Source organism: Eptesicus fuscus, chromosome 5 (genome assembly GCF_027574615.1).
Source record: "Eptesicus fuscus isolate TK198812 chromosome 5, DD_ASM_mEF_20220401, whole genome shotgun sequence".
Classification (NCBI taxonomy): Eukaryota; Metazoa; Chordata; class Mammalia; order Chiroptera; family Vespertilionidae; genus Eptesicus; species Eptesicus fuscus.
The window spans coordinates 96,445,916-96,459,109 of NC_072477.1; the positions used below are offsets into that span (position 1 = coordinate 96,445,916).

Below are 13,194 nucleotides of genomic sequence, written 5' to 3' on the forward strand. Positions count from 1 at the left end.
ATTGCTCAGAAACTTAAATCTATCAGTAAACTCATATTAACTTATTGTTTTCTCAGAGAGCAAATATGACGAAGGTATTATAGCATTTCCTTGTTTGTACTCAAATAGTAAAAGTACTACCCCTCTAAATGAGATCTTATCCCCTGTTAACAATTTAGTTAATAAGTAGTTAGTTTAAACCTCTTCTAGCACTTAACACTTGATTTAAGTAAGCCCTTGTCCCCTGGCAGTCTACAGGATATATCTGGAGACTTTAAAAAAAAATCTAAAGTGCAGGAGCTTCTAAGGAGAGTGCTGCCACATAAGAGCCTCCCCCCTCCCTTTCTTTTTAAAAGAACAACTAGAAGTTTGTTTAATAAATAATCAAACTGTATATTACATCTCTAAATTGCCTTGAAATTACTCAGCTTGTGTCAAGGATTAATTATGAATTTTTGGTTTCAGTTGGCTGTAATTGATAGATTGAAAAGATGTGGTCATGTATGTGTGTCTGTGGACTATCACATAGTAAATGATTTTGTTACATAATAGCTTCTGAACTAGATTGAATTATTAAGGATTAATTTATTCAATCCAATTAAGCGCACTAGGTTCTTCAAAAAGAAATGAGGCCTATCTCCCATCCATTCCTGCTCTCATTCTTCCCCAGGATGGAGCAGGCTGAGGACTTGGGAAGTGAACAGCTATTGGGTCATGATATGCCTGTTCTTGGTGTTCATGATTTGGGATCCTTTGGTTGGTCTTACAAGAAAAAAAATCACGGTTGACTTGGGTTTCATAACTTCATTTGAACATTCCAGATATGCATCACAGTGGCCTGACTCCTTGTCTTGGGGTTCCACATTCTTGGTGTTTACAGTCCTCCTCCATCCCCTCTCACATCTTTCAGTTCTGATTTAGAGGAAACCTGTTTGTCCAAGAGTCATCCATCTCCAGACTGTGACATCAGAAATGGGAATTTATCTCTCAATTGCTCATTTCCAGTAAGTGGAATGAGGGTCCAATCACTGTTGGTGCACTCCCTTTATCATACTGAGTTAAGTCCAATATTAGAAATGGTAGTAATGGTAGTAATAGCAATAATAATAGCAAACATTAATTGAGCATCGAGTATTTAATTTCTGTTAAGCACTATATATACCTAACAATTCTGTAAGTTATAATCTATTATTTCTCCCATTTTATAGCTGAGGAAACTGAAGTTTAAAGAGATTAACTAAAGAGGTTAAGTTACTAAATAGTGAAGCTGACATTTTAAAAAAGTGAATCTTGCCTTAAAGTCCTTAATCTCAGCCATTTTTTCATATGTGACACAATATATTCTAGTTGAAAACATTTTCATAAAGCAGCTGCTCTTATGAGTTTTCCAGATCTTTGTTTTTATGCCTTTGTTATATATATATATATCACAATTTCCTATTGTGAGATTTTAAAAAAATCCTATTGCATTCTATGTCTTAATGTATAACTTGTTTTGTAACGTAATGTATTTTAGAGATTTTTCCAGTTCAATACAGAGGTTGGACTTTTTTTTTTAATAGTTGCATAGTATCCTATATTATGGATGGATATGCCCCAGAACATAGTTTCCATCCTGACATTTGGTGAGTAGATCTTTTTTTTTTTTTACAAAACAAAAGTGCTACAATAAGCATCCTTGTGTAGATTTGATATGCACACTTCTCGTTATTTCTGAGAATAAAATCATGCTAACATTTTGTAGTGTGATCCCTAATACACTGACTTTTCTTGTCCTCCAACATAAAAGAAATTCAATTAGAACTTTAGAAAATTGCCTATACAAGGTGGTGCTTGATTATTTAAAAAAAAATTCTTGCCCCTTAATGTCCAGGGGCTCATAGAATGGTAGAGAACATCTTACCCAGCATGGGGCCAACACATGGCCACAATGAGGATGAGGCCCTTGCCCTTGGCTAGAAACTGGCCAGTTTCCTCTGTTTGGAGGAGAAAATGACCTGGGAAGGAATTTCCTCCAATATGCCAGCTTTGGTCTCCTCTGAACATTGGCCAATGACCTTTCTCCTGTTTGTACTGCCTTAGCTCGGAGAAAACCCTCTTGCGCGTATATACCGTATTTTCCGGTATATAAGATGACTTTTTAACCAAGGAAAATCTTCTATACGCCCAGTCATCTTATACGCCGGAAAATATGGTATCTTGTATATATTCTGAACTTCCTTATTTAATTTGTGGATAGATCAGTAGCAGCATCAATGGATTTTGCTACCTGTGATTTCACTGAAATGTGTGTACAGATCTTAGACTTCCTGTGAAATCACATTTCCATGGAGAATGATGTGTTTCCACTCTATATCTTAACACCAGGAAATTCTCCAACTTTTCAACTTTCACTAAATTTTTTTCTCATCCAAACAACATTTTTTAAAACTGGCTGTTTTTTTGTTTTAATATATTTTATTGATTTTTTACAGGGAGGAAGAGAGAGGGATAGAGAGTTAGAAACATCGATGAGAGAGAAACATCAATCAACTGCCTCTTGCACACCCCCTCTAGGGATGTGCCCGCAACCAAGGTACATGCCCTTGACCGGAATCGAACCTGGGACCCTTGAGTCCGCAGGCCGACGCTCCATCCACTGAGCCAAACCAGTTTCGGCAAAACTGGCTGTTTTACTAAGCAGTTCCCTAAGACACTTTTTTAAAATGTTAATACTAGAGGCCCAGTGCATGAATTTGTGCACTAGTGGGGTCCCTTGGCCTGGCCTGCAAAATAGGGCTGAAACTGGTTCTCTGACATCCCCTGAGGGGTCCCGGATTGTGAGAGGGTGCAGGCCAGGTCAAGGGACCCCTGCACGATAGGGGCCGGGGAGGGACAGCAGGGGAGAGGGGGCTCCAGGGAGTATCTGGACTGTCTCGCTCAGTCCTGATAGGCTGGACCCCAGCAGCAAGCTAACCTACTGGTCAGAGCATCTGCCCCCTGGTGGTCAGTGCATGTCATACCAACTGGTCGATTGACTGTCTGCCCCCTGGCGGTCAGTGCACATCATAGCGAGCAGTTGAGTGGCCTTAGCATAACATTAGCATATTACACTTTGGTTGAATGGCCGACTGGACGACCAGACACTTAGCATATTAGGCTTTTATTACATAGGATAAAGGATGCCTCTACACTATAGATCTGAGTTAACTACAGATATTTAAATATATTACTCTTTAATTTATCTAAAACTCTTTGTTAAGGTCCTTGACTTTCTTAGGTATCTTCACCTCTTACCACTCATGCTAATATTAAAAACTCTCTAAAACTAGCTAATTTGGCCATTTCTCCTCTTTCTTAACTAGGACAGTTTTATTTACTTATATTCCACTCCGCAGGGCTTTCGCAATCTCTCTAAAATACATTGTAGCATGCTAGATTGGGTCAATTTTTAGAGTGATAGAATTTGAGAGCTGGGTGTTTTTTCAGCAATTGTTTAATTTACCTAAGGAAATTGAATGGTTCATTGTCTCTTAATGATGGACTAGAACTCAGATCATCTCACTCAAGTTCATTGCTGGTCCATTCCTCTTATGATGACCTGAATTTCTGAGCCAGAACTTGGTGAGCAGTTACCAAGGAAACCCAGATTTGTTTTTGGTGGGGGCAGTGTGGGTAATGGGAGAGTTTGTGGGCATTATAACACACTGCAAACCCTAAGAAAGTAAAAGGCTTCCATAGGTCTTAGTGATTGGTGGGTTTTAAGTGTGTCTAGAGCAGAACAGGCCAAGTCTGGATTTACAGGCTCTCTCACTTCTCACACATTTTAGAATCAGAGCCTGTGGGACTCTTCTACATAAGACAACCCTGGAGGGGCACCAAGAGCCCCAACTGGTCCTGTGGGACCTAAGTTGAGCCATGCATGCATTTCTCCTGGTCAGGGGGTTCAAGGAAATGTTTTGTTGTCACTCTCATCAAATGCAGCTGGGTATGCTGTGGCTCTGAGCAGGAGAGGACCTTGCAGCTGTGAATATCTGAGTAGGACAGCCCTTTTCTAACCCACAGAGAGAAGTGGCATGATTTTAACCCTGTATTCAAAACCTTTGTGAACATTCCTGACAAATGAATCCCCCTCAGAAGGGACCTGTATTGATGACCAAACTCTGAGATTGCCCTTAAGGTGGGTTTGTGACACAGGGTGTAGGCGGAGCCCAGAGAGGTGGCGGCCTGGAGGAGGCAGAAAGCAATTAGGTCTCCTTGAGGCAGGGAGCCCTCTTCCTATGCTTTTTTTTTTTCCCCTCTGTGTCCTTTCTGTTTGCCAAAATGTTACATGGGTGTGGTGTCTTCAGGGACTCTTTTTGTCCCTACCTCCTCCAAGCTACCTGCACCTGTTAACTCACCCTGGAGAGTTCCATCATTGGCTTCTAGTGCCACCCGGCTGGCTCAGCTGTGAAGTTGGGCTATTCCAACAGGGCATGCCCAACAATTAGCCACAGGCTGATCCTCGCAGTTGCCCTACTGACTGAAGTGGTGTGGGGCTTGGGGCGTTGGTGCCAGCAGGTACTTTTGCTCTTATTAATGTGATGCACTGGAAGGTAAGAGGTACTGAGAAAGGGAGGCAAAGAAGAAATAAGCCATTGAGGAAGCAGACATTACTGCCGTTCCTCATTTAAACCTTGTTCTGGGGTCCTCAGGGCGTGTCCTCTCCATTGAGTCTAAGAAACACCTCCTTAGGCAATGCTTTGCTGACAACTCTTCATGCTAAGCTTAAGAGACAATATCCCCTAGAAAAAATAAAAAGAAAAAATATATATTTGCCTCCAATAACTTTGTGTTTTAACTGTACTTGGTGTCATATGTATATGAGCATTTCCTATTCAATATTGACAACATTATAACTCCATTGGAAGACCCATTTGCCTCTAAAATGACCACAAATAGAAGCTGTTAATGCTGTGACTTTGGGTATGTTATGCATCTTCTGTATTCTTTCCTAATGATCAGTATTTATTCTCCAGGCTACAGTTATTGCCACCAATCTCAAGCAGAGGAAAGGCATTCCCTGAAGTAATGTGTCACGGTGCAAGTGTTGGCTCAAAGGAAATTTTTCTTTAATTAATATTAAACCAAAAGTCTATGCAAAGCATTTCCTTTTGAGACTGTTCCGGATTCTTCATTATTGAGTCTATTTTCTGTGGCTTTTGGCCCTGAAACCCTCTTTTTCAATTTCTCTTTTCTACTGAGCCTTAATGTGCAGGACACAACACATTCTATATTCACCAGTTATGGCTTTTGAGGTAAAATTTAAAAATGCAACAGGGCTTCTCGGAGACTTTGGGAAATTGAGTCTATTGACTTGCCTTTACCATGTGCTAAAAGGCTTTGATTTGTCTACCTTTTAAATCTCACATCTTGGCACCAAATACAGGTGATAAGGGAAATGAGCTCTGTCAGGACAGTGCCTGGGGCTGAGAGCAGGGCCCTGGCAAGAAGGCAGAGAAAGGGGCTGCTGAGTTCCAGGATGTGGTTTGTGGGGGCACAAGGAACAAAAGCCATTTTGCTTTCAAGTTGCTCCTTCCAAATCCCCATTGGGTCTGAAATGCTTAAATTTGAGATGAACTTTTCTAAGTACCTCTTTCCATGGGTTCTTATCAAAAGGGAAAAAAAAATCCTAAAGAAATAAAATGCATGTAAACATTTAAAAAAATCAAATATTGGAATAGATTGTCATTAATCCTTTAATGTGAATTTATTTCTCAGCCTTGTTAGCTAAAAATATCATATTTACAAATTTGTCAATGAATCTGAGGCAGACCCTGTTTTCGTAAATAAAGGTTTATTGATTTCAGAGAGGAATGGAGACAGAGAGAGATATAGAAACATCAATGATGAGAGAAAATAATTGATCTGCTGCTTCCTACATGCTCCACACTGGGGATCGAGCCTGCAACCTGGGTATGTGCCCTGACCAGGAATCGAAACGTAACCTCCTGGTTCAGAGGTTGACGTTCAACCACTGGGCTGTAAATCAAATTTTATTGTGACACATCCATGCCCATCAGTTTCTATATTGCCCATGGCTGCTGTCACACTGCAATACAGGTCTGAGCAGTAGTCATGAGAGACCACAGGGCTCAAGATGCTTGAAATAATTATTATCTGGCCCTTTACAGGAAAACGAGGCTGGCAGTTTGTCCAAAGTTGTGACCTCTAATACAGTAGATACATGTGGCTATTCAAATGTACATTTCTTTAATTAAATATAATTTAAAAATTCAGGTCCTCATTTGCATAAGCTTTCCAAAGGCTTATCAGCCCCCAGTGGCTAGTGACTACCATATTGGTCAGTGCAGAGAAAGAATATTTTCATCACTGGATAAAGTTTTATTGCAACTTATATATCAGTTAATAAGTTATATATTAACTTATGTTAACCCACTCACAACCCAAACAGATCACATTCTTTAATCTTTATCACTTTTTAAAATCAAAGATAAAAATCATCTCAGGCAATGGTTGTTAAACTCATTGCCTGTTTCTGGGCAGCATGGTACACCTCATTCTGTAAATAATCATCCAAACAGAATTTTATTCAGTGTATCCAGGAACTAATTTATAAAAGTGATTATTTCCTTCTTTGTGAGTCTAAAAGCTATAGGTACTGTAGCAGTTTCTACATGTTTTATTTGACTATTGCATTCACAAATTTTTGCTGGCCTCTTGGTAGGAGATATAGACTCCTTGGACCATGGATCGGATTTCCCTTGCTTGGAAGGGAAGTCACTTCAGACCACAGCCTGAGGACTCTTGGCTGGAGCTGTGAGATGAGAGCAGCAAACACTTCCAAAAAAGTGCTAGAGACATCATTGTTGCTAAGAGCAAAATGCTTTCCCAAGGAAAGATTTTGGAGGCTGAAGGAACCATTGCCCACAGTCTTGGCAAAGGCTTGGAGTTCTCTGAGATGATATGTGATATATGGGAACTGGTAAAGAAGAGGGTGCAACCTGGGAAATTCCTTTATAATCTGCTCTGGGAGTCCATTTCTGTATTAGGGCTAAAGGTGAAGCTGCTGTTCAAAGAGATCCAACCAATGCAGTGGCTTAAAAGACAAAGAAGTTCATTTCTTTCATATGACAGTCCAAGGTGAATGTTCCAGATGCAGTTGGCTCTGTTCCACAGCTATTTAGGGACCTTCCAAGTCTTTGCTCTGTCCTCCACTATGCCCCTATTCCTTGGAAGAATTGTCACATGCACAGTTGAACCTGGTTATAGGCATTTTCAACTTGTGAGAAGGGGAGAAAGGTATGGAGGAGGCATGCCACCTCCCCGAAGGCCCGGGACCAGAGGTGAAACTCCTTGCTCTGCTCCCCTGGACTGGGCAATGTCACCTAACTGTAAGGTGATAGGGAAGTACAGTCTGCCCTTGTGCTCATGAAGGATTGGAAATGGGTCTTGGCAGACTGATGGCACTCTCCATTACCCTTTCCTTTACTCAGTTCCTGATAATTTTGTCCCTTTCAAACATTAAGACTATTTCCACCAATAAAATGTATTGGGTTTTTTTTTTCTTCCCTTCCCTTTTCCCTCTCTCTCCCTTCAAAAAAAAAAAATTTGAGAATGAAAGTTAATTTGTTTTTGCAATCTCTTTGTTATTGTTTCAAAAAATGACAAACCCTCAAATACATATGGTGGGTTGAACATATATTACATTTCTTTTTCTGTGTGTGTGTGTGTGTGTGTTGAGATACATTAAAAACAACACACCACATATTACATTTCTATGGGGAACAAACTTTTTCTATATAAATACTAAACTCTCCAAAATAGAAGATATTGAGTGCTTTTGTGAAGCAGAGGTGGTGAGACACTGACCCCTCTTCATCATATCTCCAACAGCTGGAAGCCAAAATACAACCAGAATGTTCAGAGCCAATCAGCTGTATGCAGGTCTCATTACTTTGTTCCCTCATTCCACTAGAGCAGCTCCAAGTCATGACAACCAGTGGGGACAATTGACATGAACATGCTCAACCCCAGTGCCCAAGCTTTCCCAAAACAATTGCTGGATTGTTCCAGGACCTGTTGATGCCACAAACCTCATGCTGAGAAGTTTGCCCCGTAATTAGCAAGCAGCAGCTGTCAAGCCCATCAAGTGTTCTTATGTGATGAAGTGAATGAGACAAGCGGTTTTTTTCTCTTTCTCTGGCAGGGAAGACAGTTGGTTTCTAAGTGGAGCTGACATGTCTGTAAAGGAAACTAAGTGAATTTGGCTTCCACTTCCCACTCGTGCTTTGCAGACTGATACCAAATCTATGAGGCTCATCTCTTAAGTCTGATTCCCTGGTACTTGGCTGTTGGGGTGGCAAATTCTTGATGCAGCTCAGGGAAGGAAATATAGGCTGTGGGTTGTAAGCTCCATCTGTTGTTCACCTGAATAGCCCTTAACAAGCTCTGGGAATTCTCAAGACAGGGAGCACTGCATTCCCTCAACAACAGAAGGGAGTTTATACAGGTTAGTTTTAATCTTAACATTGACTTTTTATATTTGGGGAAATTTGAAATGATGTAGATGAAACCAAAACCAGTGCTAGAAAAACACCATTTGCTGTATACCTGTGATTAAAGTCAATATGAATTTTATCTTTTATCTGCATTTAATGGAAACATACAGTTATAAAGAAATATTGTGGAGTAATGGGAAGAGAATCAAACAAGGAGAAACTGTGTAGAAGCTGCTTAATTTCTGTGGTCATTCTGGTCATTCCGCTGTTTCAGTTGCTGGGCTTTTATTATATAGGATGTTAATATGTTTATATGTATATTTGCATGAGCTATGATAAAGCTCTATGGACACACTGATGCATTTGGTATTTTTCCATATACCCATACCAGTTAGAAATGCATTTGAGCTCAAAATATGACTGTCATATTCTTGATTATACGATAAAGGAAATTCATTTACTCAACATTACATATTTATATTAAAATAATCATTGTTATTAACATCATTATACTTATACCATGGTGGTGACTATATGATTAATGAAATCTAAAAAAGGCAGAAATTCTAACTGGCACTTTAAGTGTTTTAAATAAACTGTGATGGGAACTCTTTTAAAATAGAAAAATTTATATTTACTTGAACTCTCACTATAGACTTAAAGAGCTTTCAGCCAATGGTGTCATTATAGAATTGGGGAAAAATATACAGTGCATAATAGTACATTGTTTATTATATTTTCTAAACCATGCCATCTATCTCTAAGTGGGCTTTTCTTTTCACCAGATGAAATGAAATTAGACGTCAATATCAATAGCACATGGGCACCTATAAAATGAAGTGAATATGAAAATATATTTGGGAATTTTGTTTAATTTCCATTAATTTCAGATGATCTATCAGCACAAAAGAGCAGCTGCTACATGGTGTCTGAGGTAATATAGGGAAGAAAAATATCTTATTTAACGTGAGGTTGGCCCAATTTGCAGGTTAGAGAATTATTTTTTTTTATTACTGCACATTTTGAAATCTAGAATATTAAGACTCAATGCTAGAGATGGGATAAGTTAATAAAGATAGTTAGGAAATAAGCCCTTCAAGTATTTCTTTGCCTTTATTTTTCCCATTGTAGTACTAGCTTATATCACTCTAGTTGGCACATAGAAGGAATTCAATAAATCTTTGTTCAATGAATAAAGGAACAAATAAATGTATTTGGGAAGAGGTTCATAATGTCTTTGTGAACCTCAGAGTTACATTTTGATAAAGCTCTCCCACACCAAAAAGATGAAGAACTTCTAAGGGAACGAAATATTTTATTGTTATCTAAACATAGCCCATGAATGCTTTTGGTGACAGAAGAGCTGCCCATTCACCTACTTTGTTTTGTAGAGACAGCAAGACTGTGCTGTAATCTGCATTTCAATCTTTCTGCTCTCTGAGCCACAGAATTTAATATATTGTGACTGAACAACATTTGTTCATTCATCAGTTATTTCAAAATATTTGCTAAACATCTACCCTGTGCCAGGCACTGTGCTAAGTTTTGAAATGAATGATATAGGTTCTACAATTCTATTAAGGAGTTCTAAGTCTGTCAGCAGAAAGAAATACATAAAGAGACACAGCCTGAGCAGACAAAATTTGAAACCCAGCTCTGGCCTTTTCAAGCAGCATGGCCGTGACTAAATGCTGATTCATTTTCTTCATTTACAAAGTGGGAGATGGCATACCTGTGTACTGTTATTGTTCATAAGTTGCATATTTGAATGCTGATCTCCTGGAATCCTGCATCTGGATCCTTTCTATTGGGTGGGGATTTTAAAAGTGGGTCGAGGTGCGAGTTCCTTGTTACCACAATGTTTAGGTACCTTCTAGGTGCATACGGGCTCTCCATCACCTCCTCTGCCTGATGGACTCCAGGCTGACTTCCTGCTCATTTACCTATTGATTCTTCTTATAATTTTACATTAGGGTTTCTGTCTCTCTCATCCCACGATGAAAACAGAACATACTCTTGGCACTACTTGCCTAGCTGTCCATACCTGAAGCAAATTTATAGTTCACTGGAAATTTCCAATAAAAGTGAAGGAGGGCTTGTGTGTGCATCTGTATATGTTTAAGAGTTGGGTGTGAGAGAGGCTTCCTTGGGGTCTTTGTTTAGTCTTTCTACAGGTTCAATTTTTTAAGCCACAGGTTTTTTTTTTTTTTTTTTTTTTTTTACTTTGTACAAAGGAGAGAACTTCAGGTGTATTTCATAAAAAAAAAAAATAAAAAGACATGAAGTAAGTATCCTGGGGTGAGGTGAAGACCATCATAAGGTGTGTGTGGGTATGGAGAGGAATCATAAAGAGTTGGGTTCACTCCAGTGTTTTCCCTAAGAATATTGCCTTTAAGGGATGAGGTTGGTAAGTGTGGTTGTTTAAAAAAGACAGTAAATTTCTTGACACTGCTCCCATTGACAGGTGGAGTCTATGTCTTCTCTCCTTAAATCTTGGTGAGCTTGAGACTTGCTTGTAGCCAGTAGAATGCTGCATGACTTTCACAGCTGGGTTGTGAAAAGCAATGCAGCTTTTGCTTTGTTGACCAGGACACTCACTAGTGGAGCTCTGAGCCGGCCACTCTGTGAGGAAGTCCAGGCCACATGCAGAGGCACAGAGAAGTGTCCTGGTTGAAGTGCCAAATGACAGTTAGCGTTAACCACCAGACATGTGAGAGATGGTGGCTCCAGAGTTCAGTCCCCATATGTTGAATCAACCCTAGCTGTAGTTTTCCCAGTTGAGATCCCAGATATTGCTGAGCAGATAAGCAATTTTCATTGTACTCTGACCAAATTCCTGACATACACAATTTGTGAACATAAAGAAATGATTATTATTTTTTCTTTATCGATTAAGGTATTACATATGTGTCCTTATCACCCCATTGCCCTCCCCCCCACCCCCAACTCATGCCCTCACTCCCCTGTTGTCTGTGTCCATTGGTTAGGCTAATTTGCATGCATATAAGACCTTTGGTTGATCTCTCTCCCTTACCCCCACCCCTCCCTACCTTCCCTCTGAGGTTTGACTGTCTGATCGATGCTTCTCTGTTTCTGGATCTGTTTTTGTTCATCAGTTTATGTTGTTCATTATATTCCATAAATGAGTGAGATCATGTGATATTTATCTTTCTCTGACTGGCTTATTTCACTTAGCATAATGCTCTCCAGTTCCACCCATGCTTTTGCAAATGGTAAGAATTCCTTCTTCTTCTTCTTCTTCTTTTTTTTTTTTTTACCACAGAGTAGTATTCCATTGTGTAGATGTACCACAGTCTTCTAATCCACTCATCAGCTGATGGGCACTTAGGCTGTTTCCAAATCTTAGCTATGGTGAATTGTGCCACTATGAACATAGGGGTGAATATATCCTTTCTTTCTTTCTTTTTTTTTTTAATATATTTTATTGATTTTTTACAGAGAGGAAGAGAGAGGGACAGAGAGCCAGAAACAGCAATGAGAGAGAAACATCGATCAGCTGCCTCTTGCACACCCCCCACTGGGGATGTGCCCGCAACCAAGGCACACACCCCTGACCGGAATCAAACCTGGGACCCTTGAGTCCACAGGCCGACGCTCTATCCACTGAGCCAAACCGGTTTCGTCACATATATCCTTTCTTATTGGTGTTTCTAGTTTCTTGGGATATAGTCCTAGAAGTGGGATAACTGGGTCAAATGGGAGTTCCATTTTTAGTTTTTTGAGGAAACTCCATACTGTTCTCTACAGTGGCTGCAGTAGTCTGCATTCCCACCAGCAGTGCACGAGGGTTCCTTTTTCTCTCCATCCTCGCCAGCACTTGTCATTTGTTGATTTGTTGATGACAGCCATTCTGATAGGTGTGAGATGGTACCGCATTGTTCTTTTGATTTGCATCTCTCGGATAATTAGTGACTTTGAGCATGTTTTCGTATATCGCTTGGCTTTCCTTCTGTCTTCTTTTGAAAAGTATCTATTTAGGTCCCTTGCCCATTTTTTGATTGGGTTGTTTATCTTCCTTTTGTTAAGTTGTATGAGTTCCCTGTAAATGTTGGAGATTAAACCCTTATCTGTGATAACATTGGCAAGTATGTTCTCCCATGCAGTGGGCTTTCTTGTTGTTTTGTTGATGGTTTCTTTTGCTGTGCAGAAGCTTTTTATTTTGTTGTAGTCCCATTTGTTTATTATCTCTTTAGTTTCCATTGCCCTAGGAGCTGTATCAGTGAAGAAATTGTTTCGGCATATGTCTGAGATTTTGCTGCCTGTGGATTCCTCTAGTATTTTTATGGTTTCCTGTCTTATGTTTAAGTCCTTTATTCATTTTGAGTTTATTTTTGTGTATGGTGTAAGTTGGTGGTCTAGTTTCATTTTTTTTGCATGTATCTGTCCAATTTTCTCAACACCATTTATTAAAAAGACTGTCTTGACTCCATTGTATGTTCGTGCCTCCTTTGTCGAATATTAATTGAGCATAGTGGTTTGGGTCGATTTCTGGATAATCTATTCTATTCCATTGATCTATATGTCTGTTCTTGTGCCAGTACCAGGCTGTTTTGAGAACAGTGGCTTCATAATACAGCTTGATATCTGGCATTGAGATCCCACCTACTTTGTTTTTCTTTCTCAGAATTGCTGTGGCTATTCGGGGTCTTTTTTTATTCCAGATGAATTTTTGGAAAGTTTGTTCTAGGTCTGTGTAATATGCTGTTGGTATTTT

General features: G+C 39.5%; 1 long non-coding RNA gene across 1 annotated transcript; it reads left to right on the plus strand.

The window, feature by feature from the left end:
• Positions 1–867: 867 nt before the first annotated feature.
• LOC129149029 (uncharacterized) lies at positions 868–5,081 on the plus strand. The gene is made up of 3 exons (XR_008556012.1): positions 868–983; positions 1,542–1,604; positions 4,977–5,081. It is a non-coding gene; the product is annotated as an uncharacterized LOC129149029 (long non-coding RNA).
• Positions 5,082–13,194: the final 8,113 nt, after the last annotated feature.